At 42.9% G+C, this 24118-nt stretch overlaps 1 non-coding gene across 1 annotated transcript; it reads left to right on the forward strand.

Annotated features, from left to right (window-relative positions):
* The first annotated feature begins 215 nt into the window (after window positions 1-215).
* Window positions 216-346, forward strand: LOC133094156 (small nucleolar RNA SNORA72). Its single transcript, XR_009701375.1, has one exon. It is a non-coding gene; the product is annotated as a small nucleolar RNA SNORA72 (small nucleolar RNA).
* The last annotated feature ends 23772 nt before the right edge of the window (window positions 347-24118 follow it).

Raw genomic sequence — 24118 nt, forward strand, 5'->3', positions numbered from 1 at the left:
AGGGTATGTGCATACTTGCAAAATGAAATGGAAAGTGAGGCCATGATCTCAATAATTCAAGTGGGCTGAATAGTTCTTCCTAGAGATCAGCCATTCCTTAAGTCATCACACTAGTGTAGCGGTCCTAACTTCCAGGGCTTTGTAAATCCAGGATCATTGTGTGTGCAGTTGCAAGCTGCCTGGTATGCATGAGGCATTAAAAAATGCAAGGTTTGATGTGAATATTCTAGCTCTTCTGATTTTGTAATAACCAGGGCAGGCTAAACATTCACTATATTAAGACCATGCATGTGCCCCCAGACCTAGTTCTTTCCCTAGTGTGGCTTTATAAATGCTGGTGATAAACCAAGTCTGATTTACGTGATGCATCTTATGTGGAAAAGGTCTGTGACTCTAGGTATCTGGTCAACCTTGAGAAATGACAGCACAGCTAGTATAATGACTTTTGAAGATAACCATTGCTAATCTGATGATTACCAGTTGCCATTAAATGAACTGTAATATTATTGTGTCTTATTTTCTAGGCGATTCTGATATCATTAGAAGCATGCCAGAACAGACTGGTGAAAAGTAAATCATGCAAAAATTTTCTTTAATAAAAACTGGCCAGAGCTTGTTTTAAAAAAAATGCAGGGTTTGGAGAAAGTCTAGATGAAACCAAATTCTCAGTCTACCACTTACTAGCTGTGAGCAATCATAAATACCTAAGCCTCCATTTCCTTATCTTTCAGATAAGTTCAGCAAAAGAACACCCACCAAAGTGTTGTTCTGAGCATGAATGCAGAACAGTGCCTGGCACAGAGGAAACACACAGTGGCTACTAGCTGTTACCATTAAAAAATCATTGGATGCAGCCCCTTGGGTTCAGGTGGGTGGGATACTGATAACTTCATTTCACAAATGGCCTTGCTGAAGACCCGATAGCACAAGGCCCTGGAAATAGGCAGTGTCTCCCTAAGGCACACAGCCATACACCATGCATACTGACTCATCCAGCTCTGGGCAGCTGCTGTAGAGAAGCCACTTCTGGGCCAATCAATCAGTACAGAACGGTGCACTGCAGATCACATAACATGACACACAGTGATAATGTCACAGGGTCATCACTGTAGCTCAAACGCTATGTAGACCTGCAAACATTCTTCCTTTTTCATAATTGTTATAATCTTCCTTATGAGCTGGGGAAAGGCACAAGGAGACAAGCTTTAAACTTGCCAATCAAGTGCCCAGTGTTTTCCATTTTAAATGGGTGAGATGGCTCCCTGTCCTTTAGGTAAAGACTCAGTTTTTCAGATTTGCATCCTGTGCTACCACCACCTCTTGGTGGGCTGGTCTGATCCAGTGCCTGGAATGGAGCCACAAAGTGCTCTGGTCCCGCCTTCTCCTTGGCACCTGTACTGGGACTGACTGATCAAGTCGGTGGCCCTTGTCATTTGTGCTGTTTGCCAAGTCTGAGCCTTTTGCAGCCTCATTACCTGGTCCCCAGCCTCTGCTGGTCCACAGCCTTCTGCTGTCAATCCCTGTACAAATCAAGGTACCAGGAGCAGAGCTGCAAGCTCCCTGTCCAGCCATCAGATGCTGACCGGGGACATCCCTTGAGAGGCCATCCAAACATCCTTCCAGCTCTCTCCCTCCATCATTCACTCCTTCTGGAGACTTCAGCCTGGAAGGGGAGTATCCTCTCCCTCTATCATCTTTCCCATCACCCTCCAGGAGGGGAGGGGTGGGTTCTCCTTCTCCCTCTCTAGCAGAGCTTCCCCCCATCCTCTCCTCCTTCCTCTGGGAGCCTGTCTTTCATGGCTCAGCTCAGAAGCAGCTTGGGTGTCCTCCATCCTCTGGAAGGTTCTCTGTGATCCAAACCCAGCAGGCGAGACTGTGGGAAGGGAGCCATCAATAAAGATGACAAAGATGAGAATCCACTGCTTTACTGTCCCACGACCACCGTGTGCAGAGGTGTGGGTGTGGGTGTGTGTAAGGTTGTTCAATAGTCACATTTCAACTTAAAATTAGCCATAATTTCTGAGTGTGAAAAGAAAAAGACACTGGGCTGCAGGGAAGGCGGCCAGCCCCATGCTGAGAACCAAGACTAGATGTGTGGGTGCAACAGTGTGTGTCCAGATCACTGGTGGGGCAGTGAGGATTTGGGAAACAGGAAATGGGATGGTAAAGTGTGCTGGGGATGCAGAGGTCAGGGGCTCAAAAGTTGTAGGCAGTGCTGGATAGCCAGGAAGAGAAATTGGGATTCAGTGCATGGGGCAGAATGGAGTCCACACAGATAGATGAGTGTTCAGGGGCAGGAAGTCCACGGCTGAGGAAGGGTCTTCTAGCACAGAGCTTTCCCCACAGTGCTCAGAGCAACCCCCGGGGCTCTGTGGTTGGGAGGTGGGGCCCACTCCCCTGAGGGAGAAGGCACTGGGTAGGCAGGACTCTGGGATTACAATCCCCACTGCAGCCACACTCTTCTGCTGCCTTCGTTGTGGTGTAAGAACCAAAATGAAGGCTCCATAGTGTGTGCTGCCTTGACATCTGGTCAACCTGGGAGGGCCCTGAGTCATCTGTCCTGGTCCCCCTCCCCACTACACTCTTGCAGACAAGGTCTCCTAGCCAAACAATCCTCCTGATAAAGGGGCTCAGGCCCAGGTCTTGCTTATCCCTGCATAGAGGGCTTCAGTCCCTGCCAGGCTGAAAAATTATTCAAAGCAGCCAATCACATCCTGCCGTGGGAATCAGGGCCCTCTTGAAGAGAAGAAGAAGGAGGAGAAGAAGAAGGAGGGGAGGGGAGGGGGAGGGGGGAGGAGAAGGAGAAGAAGATAAAAGGAGGAAGGAGAAGGAGCTGATGAGTGCAAAAGTACCTTAGTCAGCTGGCTTAGGTATTTAGAGTAGTGGTCCACAAACGACTTCGACCACTTTCCTCTCTTGGGATACAGGTTTTGAGCACACTCACTATTCTATGGAGTGTTATTGAGCCGTGAATTGCATGCATATATTACTGTGTTAATAATTCTGTATATACTCTAATATGCAAGAATTTTAAGGAGAATGAGATAAAAGTTACTGTCATAAAAATTCTAGTATTTTCTTTCCCCTTATGGACCCCTAAAAACCATGCATAGAATAGTAGTACAGATAGTTCAGAAAAAAATGCCTCCAAGATCTGAGCCATCGTGACACCACGAGGTCAGCTCAGTGATGAGTATCTCTGGTTTCAAGTTCACCTGGGAAGACAAATGGTTTGACTCAAAAAGATCCTACTACCACTGCCAGATGACACCTTAAAGAGCCCAGTCCCTTGACACAGGCTTGCTGGTCAACCTCTCAGATGTTTGATAATAAAATGACTAAAAGAAACACGAGGCCTGGGGAAGTAAGAGAGGCAGGTTTAGTAGTTATTGTTGTGCATTACTGTTCTTTCCCAAAGGCATTATTTTGCTCCACATTCTAGACTTTCTTCTTACAGATGTCAGAAACATATTTGGTACAATCATAAAAATGTCATTGGGATCAAAGTGACTCCGTGTCCTCCTTCCTTATGTCTGAATTTTTGGATTATGACTCCCAAGTTGTTATTAAGGCAATACTAATGTAGAAAGGCCAGGTTCAGTATGTTGCCTGGAGTTTTATTTTTCATCTTCCTCCCACCAACAAATCTATAGACCTACCATCATCTCCATCCATCTTCCCTGCTTTCCTACTACAAGGAACAAAACTGGTAAATTCCTCTGCTTGTGCTCTGGGTCCCATCTCCTATTCCCTTCTCAGATATCCTACTCCTCACTTATTTTTCTCTCTCCTCTCTCTCTCTCTGCCGCTCAGATACTTTTATCCCTCCCCACCACGTTATTCATGTCAGTACACAAACCTGATCCATCTTTCAAAGGCACCTCTTTACCTCTTACTCAACTCTAGCTAAAACCTCTGCATGTTTTTCTCCTGTTTCCTGTGAAACAAGTTATAGGACTCACTGTCTGAATTTAATCACTTAGCCCCCCGCCATCTCTTCATCCTGGTCCTATCTGTCCCCCATTCTTACCACTCTACTCTCTTGTCAAGGACCGTGACCCACCTCCACTGCCAAATTCAGTGGCACTTCTGTGTCATAGCCCGACCAGACCTCTCTGCAGCCTTAGGCACAGTTCCTTCCTCCTTTTCCATACACACCTCTCTCTCGATTTTCTGACGCTGTGCTTTCCTGCTCTTTTCCCCACCACTCTGGGCTCCTTCTCCATCACTTTTGCTGTCTCCGGCTCCTGCCCTACACAACAACCATATACTGCAGTGTCTACGAATAGGACTTTAGCCCTGCTTCTCCATCTACACTCCCTTCTTAGGTCTGATCGGTTAAGTTCACATTTGTAAATATCACCCGTTTTTTCTAGTCCAAAATTTTATCACTAGTTCAGACTTCTCCTCCGAACCCAAGGCTTATATAATCAATTTCCTGTTTAGTACCTCCATTTAAATATCTTATAGACATTTCAAACTTGTAAAACATCAATGACCAAAACAGCAGCCTGGTTTCCACCCTCCATAATCTGTTTCTCCCTGAGTTTTCTGCACCTCATTATATGACATTATTGCCTACTGGTTGATCAAACTGGAAACTTAGGTGGCCACTCTTCAGTCCTCCTACCCTCCATATCCAATCAGCTACCAAGCTCTATGTGTTACTTTCCTATTGCTTCTCTAACAAATTACCACAAACTTGTGGCTTAAACAATACTCATTTATCATGTTACAGTTTTGAAGGCCACAAGTCTGACATGAGTCTCCCTGGGCCAAAATCAAGGTGTCAGCAGGGCCACGTCCTTTTTGGAGGCTCTAAGAGAGAGTCCATGTCCTTGCTAATTCAGGTTGTCAGCAAAATTGTCTTCCTCGCAATTGTTGGACTGAGAGCCTTTTTCCTTGTTGGCTACCAGCTAAGAGTCTTTCCCAGTTTCTAGAAGCCACCTACACATCTTGGCTCACAGCCCCCTTCCTCCTTCTTCAAAGCCAGCAATTGTGGGTAAAGTCCCTCTCATGTTTCAAATCTCTTCTTCCATTGCATCTCTCTAATTCAGCTGCAAAAGATTCTCTACTTTCAAGGGTCCATTAGAATGGACCCACTCAGGTAACCCAGGATCTCCCCATCTCAATGTCTGTACTCTTAATCACATCTGCAAAGTCCTTTTTTCCAAGGAAGGTAACATATTCACAGGTTCTGGCAATTAGGCATAGACCTCTTCAGGAGGCCATTGTTCTGCTTACCATAGCCCATCTGTTCTGCACCCAACACATCTCAGATCAGTTCACACTTCTCTCTCCACTCCCTCCGCCCGCATCCTTCCACCATCCTCTGTTACTGGGCAGATCCAATGGCCTCCTCCTTTCTTTCTTCTTCTCCTCTTACTTTTCCCATGCGGTTCCTACACAGCAGGCAAAATAATATTCTAAAACCTTAGACACAAAATCTTCTCCTATCTCCAGCTTAACCCTTCACTGTCTTCCCTTTATTGTTGAGACCAAAATTCAAATGCAAAAAGGTCTTTGTGATCTGACCCCGCCTCCCTCTCCAGCGTTCTTTTCCACCACTCAGCCCCTTGCTCACCAGACTGTGGTCCTTCCTGTTCTCAGAGGATTCTTTACCTTTTTCCAGCTCCTGAAATGCTTGGCTGCATCTCATCCTATAGGCAGCAGACCAAACATTGTCTCCTCAGATCTGCCTTCCCCGACCAACTTAACCTAAATCAGATCCCTGATCTCACTCCATCCCAATTATGTCACATTACTCTGTTTATTTCCTAATATAACCACGATCACAATTTGTATTTATTTCATCTTTCCATTTATATATTAATATTACGTGTTTATTGTCTCACTCCCCAAGTTGAGCAAAATGAAGGGGCCCTATTCTATCTACGGCGCCATCCAGTCTCTGTGGTGAGTGGTGCAGTGTCTCACACCCAGCAGGCAAGCGATGACTGTTTGTCGACTGACTGAATGAAGGAACCAATGAATAGGACTATTCTCCGAAAGAAACCAGAGTGAGTCACAACCGCATACTCAGCAGGTGAGGAAAACCCTCACTAGGGGGTTTATGCATTCTGTTGTTTTATGAGTGAAAGCAAGGGAAAATAAATCTGCTAATAACCAAGAATACTGCCCGGATCCTGGAAAGCAGAAAACCAAACCAAATGAACAGGAAAAAAATATTTCATCTGCCTCAAGAACTAAGAGCACCAGAATTCTTTGCTTTGAGGTAAGCAGAAGTGAGGTAGAGAACAGACGACATGACTCTGAGCTGGTATTTTAAACTACTGAAGATCTAGGAGGAGTATTACCAAAGTGATAGACGGTCCTGCTCACCAGTGGACCCAAACAAACAGTTATTGCCATGAGCTCTTGAGTCCCCATGCTTAGTATTCAAGGGTATGTGGATGTAACTGTGTGAAGTCTTCTTTATTATTGGCTTTTACAGTTCTGTCTTGTCCTTCTAGAGACAATTTGTTCATTGCTTCAGAAAAAAAATATCTGTTTTACTCAGACAGTTAAGGTCTATATTGCTTGGTTATTTGGCTTCCATCACCACACACATCTTTTCTGAGACACCTCCACGGCTGACAGTTTTCATCTATAATCATTTTCTATGTCTGTGCTCCTATCCTGGTGAACATTTCAGAATGTGCAGCTTGATCTGTCTTGCTACAGATCTAGAGAAATTGTTCTCCACTGGGGCCATTTTACTCCCCAGGAGACATTGAGCATTGCCTGGAGAAATTGTCAGTTGTCACAATTTGGAGATAGGGACGGTGGAACTGGCACCCGGTGGGTAAAGGCCAGGGACGCTGCTAAGCCTGCTGCAATGCATAGGACACCCTCCACAAAAAAGACTTATCAGGTCTAAAATGTCAACGGTGCTGAGGCTGAGAAATCGTTTGCTAGAGGGAGAAAGAACACATGTCAATCAGGTGCTCAATTATATCCTGGCAGCATAAGTTGAGAAGGCACGTTTGGCCACTCAGAGATGGGACCCAGAGCTTCAGTTCCCTTTACAATAACTGATCTAAAGATTAGCATCCTAGCCTAACTCTCTCAAAATAACTCACTTATCCTTTTTCCAAAGCAACATATAATACAATTGAAATCCACTTGACCCTCTCTGGGGCACTTTTGGCTTCTGACTGCTTCCTGAAGCCCCTCTCCCCTTGGTCTCTGGATGCACTTTCTCCCAGTGTGCCCCTCGACCACTTCCTCCCCAACTCCTTTGTGAGCTGGTCTCCTCCTGCCCACCCACAAAGAAATGGCAGCCTCTCTTCATTCCACCCTGTCTCCCTAGACCATCACATTTACTTTATACTTTTAACTCTACCTATATGCTTGCAACTTCCAGAACTGCATGTCTAGGCCAGAGACCCTGCTGACTTCAATGTTCAGTTGCTTCCTGGGCATTTATGTAAATGTCCTGCAAGCGTCTCAAATTCAATGCACCTAACATTGAGTTATTATCCTGCTTTCCATCCACAGTCTTGCTTTTTGTCCTCTACATTATGAATTCTCAATGTCTACCCGAGACCCATCCCTGACAGTCAGTCTTGCCTCTTCCCTTTCTTGTGCAACAATTTCCAACTCAATGCAAATCAGGCGTCAAGTCCGGTCACACTTTTCTCATTAACATCCCTTCCATCCCTCTCCTCCTCTCTCATCCTCACTTCCTTCCCTCAAGTTAGTACAATTTCCTCAACAATCCCCAGAGCCATCTCTCAGTGGGTCTTTAGAATTCTAGTTTTTCCTTTCTTTTATCCAGGCTCCTCTCACCTACTAAAGAGGTCTTTCTAAAACATAAATCCAATCATTTCAATCTACCACTGAAATATGTTAATGCCTCTTGTGTACATGATAGACCAATTCCAAGTGCCTATCCTGGCCCACAGACCCTGCTAAGGTCTGACCTGACCTTCCTTTGCAGCCTTGATTCTCTTTGCATTTCTTTTCACACCAATATTTAGGTCATGCTGAGCTTCTTGCATTTATCAACCTGCCCTGCCTATATCTCATCTCATAAACTCTTCTTACACTGTGGGCTCTACCAGAATTATTACACACACACATACACACACACACACACACACACATACACACACAACACTTCCTTCCTGGACACTTTCCCACCTTCTACTTGAAAAGTTGAGCAGCCTCCCCTTTGGGCCTCATTGCTCTGGTAGATAACTCTGTCTTGGTGCTTCTGATTTATTGCTCTTATTTGTATACATTTATGTCTTCTTTTAGACTATATCCTCTTTGCTTGCAAATGGCCGTGTTGCACACTGTATGCCCAGCAAACACCACAGCAGCAGGAACAGGGTGGGAACAATAATTATTCGTTGAGTTAAGTAATTGAATAAATATCTACTTTGCTCCAAACACCTCCACAAGTCTTGGCTCAGCTGATCATTGGGACTGAAACATCAACCACTCTGGCTTGAAATCCAGTGTGTCACAATGCTTTTTTGTATCATGTGAAAGTTTAATGTTCACTAGGGCTTGTGGACATTAAAATGTGAGTAATACATCAATAGCCCTTCTCCATGGAAATAAAAGACCATGATGAACGTTTATGTAAATCAATTTTCATCTTAAATCACCACACTTTTTCCAATTACATAGTATCAGTAAAAGTCAATAGCATAAGTCTTTCAGAATTTCCTTACCATAAATTAATTTGTAGTTTCCTACTCATTTATGCAAGTCAGTAATAGTTGTATAATCTATAGCAAAGCTGAAAACATCAAATGCCTGTTAATGCTAACCTATGCATAAGATTATTTGCATACCATTTGTCCATCCTACCATTCCCCAGGGCCCTCTCACAAATATAATGAGAAATTCAACACAGGGAAAAATGATTCTGATGATTTATTCAAATATTACTGTATGAAGAATAAAAATTTTAGCTAGTATTATCTTTGGGTTACTCCATCATAGTAAAACCAATGACTCAAATATAATATGTCAAAAGTCATCTAATTATCAACTTCATTTCAGAAGTCTATTACCCAATGGTAAGCATAAAAATATAGCTATAATATCTTATAAAAGGAGAACTTATAAGGTATGTAGGCCTTACACATTAACTGGCAGAGCTGGTAGATATATTAATTGGGATTCTTGGGTCGTAAGCAACAGACACTAATTCTGTCTAAATTAAATAGGAGGATTTATTGGAAGAATGTCAAGAGCACACAGGATCAGTGCAAGAGACTGGACACTCAGGCAAAAGTATGGGCAACTTCAAGAAACCCACGGCAAGAGGGGTCTGGTCAGGGGGACACAAGTGAATGAACGCCACCCATTTGTATTTTCTTGCCTCTGCTCAAGATCCACTTCTAGGGATGATATGTGCAATTATCTCAGGTTGGGTCACACCTGCTCCTTATGTAGAGGAGAGCAGAACACTGTATTACAGTCTATCTTAGCTTGGGCTGCCATAACAAAACACCATAGACAGGGAGGCTTAAACAACAGAAATTTATCTTCTCACAGTTCTGGAGGCTGGAAGTCTGAGATCAAGGTGTCAGAAGGTTGGGGTTCTGGTATGGACCCTCTTCCTGGCTTGCAGATAGCCACCTTCTTGCTATGTCCTCACTTGAGGACATAGACAGAGCTCTCTGGTGTCTCTTCTTATAAGGGCACTAATCTCAACATGAGGTCCCCCTTCTGACCTCATCTAACCCTAATCACCTCCCCAAAGCCCCATCTCCAAAGACCATCACATTAGAGATTAGGGCTTCAGTTTATGAGTTTGGGGGAAACACAAACACTCAGTCTGTAACACAGACCCTCCAGATTACAACCGAAGAGGAAGAAGTAGTTGCCCACAAAAGGCATGGATCTGCCTGGATGGCCAGACAACAATTAAATTAGTGAGTGGATTGACTGAGTGCCTGAGGTCATGATGTAATTATGGAAGACCATGAAACATTGATATATTTAACTTAACTAAGCATATGGATTCATTAAATTTTAATAATTTTAAAGAAAACAGAACTATATTTATACATAAATCTATGAAAAAGCAAGTTGTTGAAATAAGCACTATCATTTCCTTTCCCTTGTTTTTTTTTTTTTCCCTTCCATTGATAGTTTCCCCAACAGAGAAGTAATGACCAAGCACCAAAACGTTAAGAAAAATAAACGGGTGGCAAAAATGAACACTGACAAAGTGTTATATGTTATGCTCCTTTATTCTGAGACTTGATGGAAGACAAACATATGAATTCCTTTTAGCAGCAGGACACCTGGGCTCCAAGCAAGCACAGCCAAAGGGGCACCATGAGAGGGAGGGACATTGCCAAGCTCTTATTCTGTGTCAGGCACTGTTCTAGGCCTTTACAGGTACTAATTCACAACAACCTCATGAGCTAAATTCTACTGTTATCCCCATTTTACAAATACTTTATGCCTGCAACATCAATTTGTTCCCTCTAGTAAAATCACAACCAAAGTAATAACAAGCATGTGTATTTGGGGGCTGGTAAAGTGGGAGAGGTCCAGGGCTGGGTCAGGTACAGCAGACACAGCAGTGAACAAAACAGACAAGACCCCCTGCCCTCATGGAGCTGCCATTCTAAGGAGGGGAGACATATGATGAATGAGATTAATGAGTAAATACATAGTGTATTTGGAAGTGATTCTCTAAGAAGGGAAATAAAGCATGGAAGGGGGATAAGAATTTCAGGGGAGAGACAGAGAGTCACAATCTTAGACAAGATGGATAACAGCAGTGTTCCCGTTGAGAACTCTCCTGTCAATATTTTAAAGGGACAGAAACAGGACTTAGGGAACCATACCTCAGAGGACCATGTGCGTGAACCTCTGACAGGGGACACAATGACACGGTGAGAATATGAAGGAAAATCAATCCATATCTTTCACCTCCAACCACCTGCTTCTGCACACAGTTGAGACCAATGAACAGCCATTCCGCAACTCTTCATTGCATGACTTGTGCATATTTTAAAAGTCTGCTCCATATACTTAAGCAGCTTTCATACATTCAACTACAGCTTTTGGTAATTGTAACAGAACATGGCTGCCGTGCTGATTTTTGCCTCTGGTGTTGATGGTCATTTCGTATTTCTGCTTGAGCATCTTTTCAGCATCATCAGAGTTAGACCAAGACAGGGGTTTCAGGCTCTTCAGCACTGACTGAGGGTGGGAGTCATCCCATGGCCCATGCCTCTTCTCACAGAATCTACTGCATTGCCTAATTAAAAAAATTTTCTGGCCCAGCATTTTCATTCCTCAATTGGACACTCCACTCCCTGCTTTCTACATGATGCCTCTAAGTTCTTACTATCTTTTACCTTCAGGGTTCCCCAAAGGCTATTGTTCATAAATAAATTAAAAACCAAAATGATGACATCTGAATATTAAACAATCCCAACTGCAATCTCCCAGAGCTGTTAATGTAGCAGAGCTTTGCCATCTAAGGTCCACTCTTCTGGAAGCATCAGATTCCCCCAAGGACTCCTGGCATTAAGCATTTAGAAGAAAACATCTTTTGCAGTTCAAAAGGCAACTGACAGCAAATGAATGCTGCCAGGAAGATGCAAGAACTCAGATATTATACTCAGTAAATGTCATGAGAGTCTTAACAAAAAGGAAAGTGGATCTTGATTAGCTGCCAATGGTAAAATCAAGTAGACAAGGAGAATTGATGGGAAAATAATGAAGAAAAAGAAAAAAGACACAAGAGGGTAAAGTAAGTGGTGAAGACGGGCAAGGAGTATGACAGCCTTGTAGTCAGTCGTCCAACTGAGCAACGAAATTGCCATCACCAGTGACCAAAGGAGAGAAGTGAGCATCAAAGGGAGAAAAGGACTTCTGTGGTGTCAAGAAGCAAAGTGCCTCATATGTCTCGACTGAGTGTTGTGGATTGACTTGTGACCCCCCAAAATATATGTTCAAGTCCTAACCTCCAGTATGAGTAAATAGGACCTTATTTGGAAATATAGTCTTCACAGATGTAATTAAGATGAGCTCATATTGGATTAGAGTGGGCCCTAAGGCCAGTAATGAGAATCCCTATGAGAAGAAGGAGATTTGGAGTCACGGAAACACAGGGAAGAAGGCTATGTGTTGATGGAAGCAGAGACTTGAGCGATGCTGCCAAAAGCCAAGGAATGCCAGAGCTCCCCTCCTCCCAAGCCTTCAGAGGGAGCATGAGGGAGCCTTTGAGTTTGAACCTCTGGCCTTCAGAACTGTGAACGAGTAAATTCCTGTTGTTTTAATTCCCTAGGTTTGTGGTAACTTGTTACAGCAGCCCTAGGAAACTAATACAGATTCCAGACTGACACCTGAATAAAGTTGCCTCAACAGGAGCTAGGCAACAGCTGAGCTCACCCTCCAGGTGCTGAGTTAATATTGTGTGTATTTATTTTAACCCTTCTCCTACCTTCACTTTCTGCCTTTCTGGATTCAACCTATGGCTTATCATGCATTTCAAAGTATGTATTAGAGAAGAGATTATATGAAGGTATCAATCCATCATGGAGGTATTTTATAGGAACTTTAATATTAAGATGCAATTTTAAATAGAAGTCAGGACTCTATGAGTCAAACATAGAGAGAGCTAGGAAGAACTTGCAGCCTGGTGTCACGTTTGCCAAAGTGCTGTCTCCTTTAGAGCAGGGCTTCTCAAGCTCAGCACTATTGAGATTTGGGGTCGGACAATTCTTTGCTTTGGGAGCTGTCCTGTGCACTGTAGGATGTTGAGCAGCATCCCTGGCCTCTGCCCACTAGATGCCAACAGCGCCCTTCCCCCATTGTGGCAATCAAAAGCAACGGACAAAGGGTTAAGCTCCAAAATATACAAGCAGCTCATGCAGCTCAATATCAAAAAAGCAAACAACCCAATCCATAAATGGGCGGAAGACCTACATAGACATTTCTCCAAAGAAGACATACAGATTGCCAACGAACACGTGAGAGGATGCTTAACATCACTAATCATCAGAGAATTGCAAATCAAAACTACAGTGAGGTATCACCTCACACCAGTCAGAATGGCCATCATCAAAAAATCTACAAACAATAAGTGCTGGAGAGGGTGTGGAGAAAAGGGAACCCTCTTACACTGTTGGTGGGAATGTAAATGGATACAGCCACTATGGAGAACAGTATGGAGGTTCCTTAAAAAACTAAAAGTAGAACTACCATGTGATCCAGCAATCCCACTCCTGGGCATATACACAGAGAAAACCATAATTCCAAAAGGACACATGCACCCCAATGTTCATTGCGGCACTATTTACCATAGCCAGGACATGGAAGCTACCTAAATGTTCACCAGCAGAGGAATGGATAAAGAAGATGTGGTACATATATACAATGGAATATTACTCAGCCATAAAAAGGAATGAAATTGTGCCATTTGCAGAGACGTGGATGGACCTAGGGACTGTCATACAGAGTGAAGTAAGTCAGAAAGAGAAAAACAAATATCATATATTAATGCATATATGTGGAATTTAGAAAAATGGTACAGAAGAACCTATTTGCAAAGCAGAAATAGAGACACAGACATAGAGAACAAACATATGGACATTGGGTGAGGGGTGGGATGGATTGGGAGATTGGGATTAATGCATGTACACTACTATGTATGAAGTAGATGGCTGGTGAGGGCCTACTGTACAGCACAGGGGGGAAAAAAGGTACAATTTGTTTGCAGAACATATATTAAGTTAACCTTAAAAGTGCATTCCAATATACATTAGGTGCAGAGAAATACTTTTTGATACCACTTATATGAGGTACATAGAATACTCAAATTCATAGAGTCAGAAAGTACATCGGTAGATGCCAGGGGCCAGGGGGTGGGAGTGGTGGGGAGGGGGAATGGGGAGTTAATGTTTAATGGGGACAGAGTTTCAGTTTAGGAAGGTGAAAACTTCAGGAAATGGATGATGGTGAGAGTTACACAACAATGCAAATGTACTTAGTGCCACTGAAATGTACAGTTAAACATGGTTAAAATAGTATGTTTTAGATTATGTGACTTTTACCACAATAATAAAAAAAAAACATTTAAAAAAGTCTCCAGACAGGTACTTGTTTGAATATCTGTTTTCAACTACTTTGGGTATATACCTTGGAGTGGAATTATGGGATCATATGGTAGTTCTGTGTTAACATTTTGAAGAGCCAACAAACATTTTCCCAGTGGCTGAACCATTTTATATGTGCACCAACAATGTACAACTGTTCCAATTTCTCCACATCTTCACTTACAATTGTTATTTTCCATTTTTTAAAATCGTGTTCATCCTTTATGTTTAATCTTTGGAGAAATGTCTAGTCAAGTTGTCTACCCATTTTTGCTTGGGTTTTCTGACTTTTTATACTACTTCTCTATATCTTGTTGATAAATAACTTGGAAATATTTTCTCCAATTTCTTTTTTAATTGAAATGTAGTTAACTTACAATTTTATATTAGTTTCAGTTGTATAACATAGTAATTAGATATTTTTATAGAATATACTCCATACAAAATTATTATAAAATATTGACTATATTCCCTTACTGCATATTACAGCCTTACAACTTATTTTATACCTAATAGTTTGTACATATTTATCCCCTTCATCTACTTGCCCCTTCCTCCCCTGCCCCCCCACAACCACTAGTTTGTTCTCTGGATGTTCATAGCAGCAGTATTCACAATAGCCAAAAGATGAAACAGTCCAAATGTCCATCAACAGATAAATGGATAAACAAATTGTGTTATACACAAAGGGATATTACTCAGCCATAAAAAAGAATAAAGGATTAATACATGCTGCAAAGTAGATGAACCTCCAAAACACTATGCTGAGTGAAAGAAGCCAGACACAAAATATTACATATGATATGATTCCATTTATATGAAATATCCAGAATAGATAATCCATATAGACAGAACACAGATCAGTGGTTGCCAGAGATTTGGGGAGGGGCGAATGGGAGAAGCTGATTTTTGGGTAAGGGGTTTTACTTTGGTGTGATTGAATATTTTGGAACTAGATAAAGAACATCACTGAACTGTTCACAGTGAAAAAGAATTTCACTAGACATTGTCTAATATTCCTGGGGAGGAAAGGCAAACTCATCTCAGTTTGAGAACCATTGCTTTAGAGTAAGTGTACTTACTCTGCACACTTTCGTAGCATAAATTACTTTAGTGGGGAGAAAAGTCCTCCTGCAGCTTTTACAAAGAAAGAGTCCAGGATGGTGAAGTAGATGTAAACTGATGTGACTCGGGTCAGAGATACAGGTGTGCCTGGTTCCAATAAATCAAAGGCTTCTGAGCTGATCAGAAGATGAGGGTTTTTGGGGGAAGGTAATAAAAACACTCAATGAGAGACGGGCTCAGGCTTTGATTCCCTGAGTCCGCAGAAAGGCTGGTGCATGACCTCAACCAAGTGGCCCTTGTGTGTATCACCCCAACTTGATGAGAAGAAAAATGATCTAAAAGCAAAATCAAAGGATTCACATGACAGCAAGTTCCATGAATGGATGCACTAAACTCCATGTCTCACACCTTCTACATCCAAGTCAGTATCTTCCATTACATCCAGAGCTATGTGAAGCAAGTCAAATAACTGGTGTGCATGGGAACCATGATAAACCATTAAGAAACTACTAAGCTATGATTGATATTAACTATTTTAAAAGATAGGACACACTTCCAGAAAAAAAAAAAAAGTTCAACTTAGATTTTAATGTTCTAGGGAATAAGAGGGTTATCCTTCAGCTATCTGGTCAATTTGGTTGTCCAGAATGATTTATTTCCAAGAGATACTGAAGAGCTGAGATTTTTACCAGCTACATTCTGTATCCAGATATCTAGATATTTATTTCAAGCAAACCATTCCTCATAAATCATATATCAAGATCAGGACAGGCCATAACTTCTGAAATTGTAGAAAGAATACTAAAATTTTACTGCATATTCAGACCAAACTCTTCCATAGTCAAAAGTGACCCAAATCCTGCATAGAGCAGAGGTAGATGTTTGGATAGAGCTCACATAACTGACCTGGAGACCTTATGAAAAGCCACCTAGAAAAACATTACATTTAACCACTATTATCCTAGCAGCTCTAGACAGTGAGTAAGTAGATTCCTGTCCATAAGAGCCCAAGTCCATGAGGCCCTAATAAAAAATTTAAGAAAAACGAAAGATTCCACTGAGACCCTCCAGTCAACAATGACTCCCCCATTCGAACTGTAAGGATTGGGTTTTAAATCTCCAGACGCACCCCACATGCTTCCCACCCGAGTGCCTGCAGCTCACTTTGTCAACAGCGTTTGTGGTGTGATTGCATCTCCAGGCAAAGCTCTTTGTCTGACAGGTTGGTTATTTTAGACATGACTTTTATTTTCCTAGGTGGTGTGAGCTATTAAAAGTGATCTCAGCAAAATATTAGACTTTTTCAACCCTACCTTTCCCAGCCTCAAAGGAGCCCTTAGGGCAATGTGCTCACAAACGTCCCCCAAATCATTTTCCAGAGCAAAAGCCCTGGATGCCATGAGCTGTCCTGGTGGGGTCTCTGCATCCCTCATCCCCTGTTCTTTCTTCAGGACTTGCTGTTCCCCCACGTGTCCAGAGCAGGACAGCAGCTTATTAGGGGCTCACATTCCCTCTCTGAATAAGTGGGGGCCTGGAGTCAGACCTCTGGCCAGGGTTCAGGCAGCTTTGGCTCCAGGGAGAGAGAAGCAGGAGTTGAAGGAGAATTAGAAGGTGCTTTTCAGGGTAAAGCTGACAGTCCAACCCTAGTGCCAGTGTGGAGGTCTGGGGATGGCCGTGAGGTTCAGTGAGACCAGGTGGTGAAGGCGAGGGGATGGACCAGGATGCAGAGCTTGGAGCCAGACATTTCCTGAGGTGCACAAGCATCACCATGGGAGTGTGATGGGTTCCATTTTGTCCCCCCAAATTCATCTGTTGAAGTCCTAACCCCTAGGACCTCAGAATGTGGCCTTATTTGGACATGGGATCTTTGTAGATGTAATTAGTTAAAAGTGAGATCATATAAGAGTAAGATGGGCCCTAGTCTAATATGACTGGTATCCTTCTGAAAAGGGGAAATTTGAACACAGATGCACACGGAGGGAATGCCATGTGAAGACTGCCACAAGCCAAGGAACTACCAGAAGCCAGAAGAGAGGCATGAAACAGATTTCCCTCGCAGCTCTCCCAAAGGACCAACCCTGCCCCCACCTTGATCTCTGGATCTCTGGCCTCCGGAGCTGGAGACAATAAATTTCGGCTGTTCAAGCCACTTACTTTGTGGTGTTTTGTTATAGCAGCCCTAGGAAACCAATATGGGTGACCTGCCTTACTGAGAGTATTGTGGCTACAAACCCCATCTTGTATGATCAAAAGATAATTTGATTTATTATCGTTCTTGGAACAACACCAGAAAATATTACTTATATAACACCCCAAAGGAAACTTACTACAATCAAGTGATTTAATATCTGAAAAGTCTTTCTTTTTAAGACATAAGAGTTTTGATCACTTCATACCCAGTAGTTTAAAGAACATGGAACTCTATCCGTGTGTCAATTTAACTCATAAGTGTTTGAAAAGAATAACATTTTATGGTCAGGAACCAATTTTGTTCTGCCTTCATCTTTGAAATCTGCTTTAAAGATCACTACTTATTGTAACTACTCTTCATTCTACAAGTTTTTCCAATAGCTTTTGGGCCGAGACCAATAAAATTTTGACCTGAATTGACCCAACTATCTCTACAAGATAGGAGTCTGTTTTCACACAGCCTTCTGCTGTTTGATAGATTAAAAGAGTGTGTCAGGATGGTATGCAAGACAAAGTAATCACTGGGCTGAGAGCTTGGAGAAAATTAGATGGAACTTGCAACTTAAAGCAAAATTTGTCTCCCCCAAAATCCTTTTCACCCCAACATGGTACAACCTTTTTAAAAAACATGCTGTTTGAACTAAATATGTGTTTCAAATAATGTCACCAAATCAAGGCCCAAATGTATATACATTTTTTAACTTACAATATTGATATGAAGCCAATAATAATCATACTCTGGCTGTTCGTTCCCATGTAGCAGTGAAATATGTACATTTAGGTGACAAAATGTCATTTTCTCGGAGATGTTAATTATATCATGACCCACAGGGTGGGCACATACACAGCTATTTGGTAAGTAAAATCACAGCCCAACAATGTTACATACAAAAGCCCAGTCCTCAGAGGGAGAGAGACACAGACTCATTGCCCTTACTCTTCTTTGAGCCGTTAGGCCTGAGATCCTACCTCATTTTCCTTTCATCAGAGTTCATATTATCTTCGTTGGTATCAAATTAGCTTTATTTGTCCTTGATTTATCTATAATCTTTCTGATGACAATTCAGAGGGGAGTCATCCCTGCAGTGACAGCCTAATTACATCCATGCGTCCATTGAGGGTATTGGATTTGTCCTCACATTTATATGTTGGAGGAATAATGAGAAAGTGAAAACACCAAAGACTGGGTACAATTTTCAAAGACTGAAACTGGTTGGAAAAAAAAAGGTGGAGCAAAAAGACACACACAAACTGAGATGGGATGTGACTGGTGGTGCTGGAGGGAGGGTTTTAGCCCTCCTTCCTCTCAAATGCAAAGGTAGCCATTAAATCCAAGCAGCACAGGTAATATCAGGCTGTCCTCTAAATATTTCACAAGGTCGAAACCTGGACTCACCAGTTTCTCCCTGAAAAATGAATATCTTTCCAGTATCTCTATTTCCATTTAGAAACATATCATACCTCAAGTTACCCAAGCTCAAAACCTCAAAGTCGTTCATTAATTTCACGAACCTCTGGGCATTAAGCTATGTGGTAGGTGGGGAAAGCAGAAACCAACCCCACAGAATGTGCTCTGAGCCACAGCAGCAGAAGGGTCCATGGGTCCACAGACGTGAATGCCCCAACCGGCCCAGGAGGGGGACTTGGCCCTCCTCCACTATGCCAACCACTTACTAAAGAGAAATTGCATTTGGCTCCTTCAGAATGATTAGGGAGAATTACGTGTACCTCATTCCTCATGAGAAGGAAACTCCATTAGTGCCCTTTTATCTCTTCTCCTCACAGATAAAGTGAGTTCCATTAGAACAAATTCAAGAAAAGGCAATAAACATGAAGGATTTGTTTCCCCACTGAAAGGTAAGTGCCATGAGAGCAGAAATATTTTCTATTTTGTTCACGCTTGGTGGTTACGAGGCACTCAATAAATATTTGTTGAGTGAATGAATGAAAGAATGAAAGAACGTGTAAGTAAATGAATACATTCCTTCCCTGTCCTCCCGTAACCAGTGCGAGCCAGCAATCCTGCGTAAGTGAACCTGGGAGACACAAACCAAGCCTGGCTGGGCTGTGCCAAAGGCTAGACAGGCTGGCCTGGAGGGGAGGGCTGGAGTGGAGAGCACTCCCCAGCCCAACTCATCGCCTACCTAAGCCGGGTCCTCCAAGCCAGCTGATATTTTCATCCCGGCACGTCTGGCTCTGCGTATTCTGTTGCTTCAGAAATCATGTGAGCAGAAGAGGGGTGTTACTTAGTGACCCCCTGAAGTCCTCGCATGTGGTATATGGAATATATACAGAGCATTTGGCATAGATGTCTGCCATTAAAGCTGGGAATCTCAAGGAATAAAGCAAAATTGGTGAGGAGTTTGGGATTAACATACACACACTACTATATATAAGACAGATAACCAACAAGGGCCTACTGTATAGCACAGGGAACTCTACTTAAAATTCTGTGATAACCTGTATGAGAAGAGAATCTGAAAAAGAATGAATATATGTGTATGTATAGCTTAATCACTTTGCTGTACACCTGAAACTAACACAATGTTGTAAACCAACTATATGCCAACAAAATTAAAAAAAAAAAAAAAGAATTGGTGAGATTAAGAAAGTTAATGATGGAGTCGGGTCAAGTAGCTGCTGGAAACTGCAGCAAACCACCACCTCTGTCACCACAATCCCACTCAGTCTAGACTCCTGGCCAAGCAGCTCGTGCTTATGGGGACAGAGCCACTCTTAATAAGAGGGGACCTTAGAACCCTCCTTATCAAGCTAGCAACACAGCCTCACTGTGTAGACAGCTGCAGCTTGATCTTGAACTATGAGAGTGCAGCTGACCCAGGCATTCGATGTTTTCTTATCATGGGTGGTGGAAAAATATTTGCTGCTTTCTGAATTATCTCAGCCAGGTCTGTAAGCAGGTATTTTAAATTATAATCAGCAAGCTCTGTGTGTCTCTGGGGGCACTGGTGTGTTGGGATCCAATCTTAAATTGATAGTACCAGACCAAGGGGGCAGCAGCGTCACCCCATTAGGTGTACTCAGGAAAGTGAGGAGTGAATCTCTCCTTACTATGTGCCTTGTCTAGAGGCTCTTAAGTGTCACGCCACCATCTGCATCCATTATCATTGCCACCACCTCCATCACTACTGTGCCCACTACCTCCGCAACCACCATCCTCACCACCCCAGCTACCACCACTACTATCATGTCCACCGCCATCACCACCACCTCCATCATCACCACCATCACCTCCATCATCCGCACCTTCACCACCATCACCTCCATCATCCGTACCTTCACCACCATCACCTCCATCATCCGCACCTTCACCACCATCACCTCCATCATCCGCACCTTCACCACCATCACCTCCATCATCCGCACCTTCACCACCATCACTTCCATTACCACCATCCTACCACTCCCACTACAATCCCTCCACTACTGGTACAGTCACCATGTTACTGCCCTCACCACCACTACCATGTGATCTCAACTTGGCTTTACAATTTTTAGTTGCATAAACTTTAATCCTGAGTTTAGACTTCAGATATCCAGGCTGGTTTTATTTACAGAAACATGGTAGGTTTGATTTGTCAATAAATAAAGAGGAATAAGGATGTGTATTATTTTTACAGTTAAAATATAGATGAAGAGATCATATAATTTAGATGAATCTTCCCTCAAAATAGGATAAAAGAATTTCATTAAAATATGGGAAAAATGTCATCTTTTAAGGGAGCAGAAAAGAACAAAGCAAACTTATTTCAGTGTTTGTAGACCCAAAGGTTAGAAGTACAGTGGAAAATCTTGTGTCTGGATTACTATGTAAGTGTCAGGTTTGCTAGAAGAGTCAAGAAAGAGCTCGAACACCGTGAAAGTGTGCTTCATTTTTATTATGAGAGAAGGGGTTGTAGAATAATTTTTTAGAAAAAGGAAGGCAAGCTAATTAAGCTGGAGGGAGGGGGAGTGATTTCATTAGGAGGGATGGGATGCTGCCCTCTCAGAGGAGGGGCTGGGCACACAGAGGGGAAGATGAGATCTCAGTGGCCAGGATGGGCAGAAGTGACCAAAAGGAGGAGCTGCAGATGGGTCCAGGTGGCAAAGAACAGCTGTGGATTCCATATTTCAGGACATCGGCAGCCAGCAGGTTCTGTATCTCAGTATTTCTGACAAGCTCCTGCTAAGGCTGATGTTGCTGGTCTGTGGAGGAAGGCGCCAAAGGGCAAGACATTTGAGAAGGAAGAAAACAATCTCAGAAGCAGGCTGAAATCCTGGAAATGTAACTGGGCTTTCCTGGAAGCAGCAGAAGCAGGAGGGGGTGGTGACAGAGGGTAGCACCCCTACTATTACAGGTAAAAATGCTCTTGGGCCCCAGAACATCCGGAAGTAGAGGGAAGACAGCATGCCGAGGAGCACAGGGAGGGTTCCTCTCCTCCGCAGATGCCCTCAGGAGGTGGTTTTCACCCTGCTGCACACTGGATCACCAGGAGAACTCTAAAAGGCAGCAATGTCTGACTCACTACAACCACCCCTATCAGTCAGGGCTCTCCAGAGAAGCAGAACCCACAAGACGCATGAGAGAGAGAGAGGTCCATTTTAAGGAATTGGCTCATGCAATTGTGGAGGCCAGCAAGTCCAAAGCCTACAGGGTAGACCAGCAGGCTTGAGACCCAGGAACAAGTTGGAGTTCAAATCCAAAAAGCAGTCTTCTGGTAGAATCCCTTCTTGCTCAAGGGAGGTCAGTCTCTTTCTATTAAGACCCTGAACTGATTGGATGAGGCTCACCCGCTTTGTGGAAGGCCATCTGTTTACTGATTTAAGTTAATGTCATCTAAAAAAATACTTTCACAGCAACCTCTAGACCAGTGTTTGAGCAAATACCTGGGTTCCATGGCCCAGCCCCGTTGACATGTAAAATTAACCATCACACCCCCTCAGAGAGAGTGGTGTAATTGGTTGGGCTGTAGCATGGCCCTCAGGATTTTTAAAGCCCCCCCCCAAATTTCTAGGGTGCAGCCAAAGTGAGAACTGTGCTCTAGGAGAACAGACTTTTGAAGCATCAACAGCAAGTTGGGTTCAGGGATCTTCTTTGATTCACTGAAAACCACATGAGGATCAGAGGGAAATCATCCCCAGAGGCCATGTCTCTCAGACCTTTGCAATTTCACAAGAAGAGGCAATGGAAGCAAGTGACTGTGTCTCAAGACAGAAAATACACATCCATAACACTGGGTGGCAACTATGCCACTGGAGAGAGGCAACCCTCCAAGCAGCCTGAGATACTCCAGACCCAAGACTCAAAGGGGAAGTGGAAACTAAGGTGAGGAAACAAGGCTGCCACCATCACAAATTTCTACATTCTGCAAGAAGATAAGAATGTCCCGAATATGTCTCTGAAAATGCCTCCTCTAAGAAAGGAGACAGTACGTGAAGGTTAAGTAGGGGTATTGTTAACCTCTTGAAAAGACATTTCTTGCAATGGAATTAACTTCCTAGGTCAGGGTGCCTTGGCCCCAATGGTTTCCTGCAGACATGAAACCAAGGATGATTTTCCCTCTTTATCCTCCAACCTGCCCTCAGATCCCATTCAGCTTCCACTTCATATTTGACATCAGTAACACAGGTCAAGATTTTACCAAACATGATGTCCTGAGAACCCCATTTCACTTGGGATGGCTCCTCCAGGCATTGAGGTTGGTTAATGATGTAGAGTCAGTACTGTGATAATCCTGTAGGTCCTAAGATCACTTTAAAAATTTACTGAAGTATAGCTGATGTATGATATTATGTAAGTTATAGGTGTACAATATAATGATTCACAATTTTTAAAGGTTATACTCCATTTATAGTTATTATAAAATATTGGCTATATTCTCTGTGCTGTACAATATATCCTCGTAGCTTATTTTATGCATAATGATTTGTACCTCTTAATGCCCTACCTCTATCTTGCCCTTCCCCCCTTTCCTCTCCCCACTGGTAACCACTAATTTGTTCTGTATATCTGTGAGTCTGCTTTTTTTGTTGTTGTTGTTATATTCACTAGTTTGTTGTATTTTTTAGATTCCACATATAAGTGTTATCATACAGCATTTGTCTTTCTCTTTATATTCTAAAGTGGAGACTGAGAAATTGAACTAACTCAATGTCTAAAGTCCTGAAGGCATTAAGTCCACTGTGACAGATGGTGGCCCAGCTCACACAGGATAGTTGAAGAAAGCCAGACTCTTAACAAAGGGAAGAGGGCTGTAATTTCATTGAATGTTAATTTAAAATCAGGAATTATAGACTTTGGACTTGACTTCACAAGAACAAGAGTATTTAATTTTGGACTTTACTTCAGACACAAAATTAGTTGAACTTTAACTTACAAGAACATTTAATATTTGTGGCCTTTTATCCCCCTGAAAATCTGTGCTGGTCCTTAGAGTTGTTTACACTCTTCCAGGTCTTGTCCTCCAGGCAGGTGGGAGAACTGGGCTTCCTTGCCTCTTTGGAACTCAAGCACCACACGTAACTTGCTTTGGCCCATAGAATGTGAGCAGAGGGGACATTGACACTTCCAGGAGGAAGCTGTAGGCACCAGCGTGTGCTTAGCTAAGCTTGACGTTCCCTCTGACACATGACCAGCAATACTCCAGATGATGGCTACACTCTCAGGTGGGTACCAAAGTAAAGACCATGGTGATGCAGAGCAGAGCCCTCTGAGGACCAGTGAAATCTCTGGAAAGAAATTTTCCCAGTGTTAATCCACCAAGATCTGGGGATTACTC

Source organism: Eubalaena glacialis, chromosome 6, assembly GCF_028564815.1.
Source record: "Eubalaena glacialis isolate mEubGla1 chromosome 6, mEubGla1.1.hap2.+ XY, whole genome shotgun sequence".
In the NCBI taxonomy this organism is placed as follows: domain Eukaryota; kingdom Metazoa; phylum Chordata; class Mammalia; order Artiodactyla; family Balaenidae; genus Eubalaena; species Eubalaena glacialis.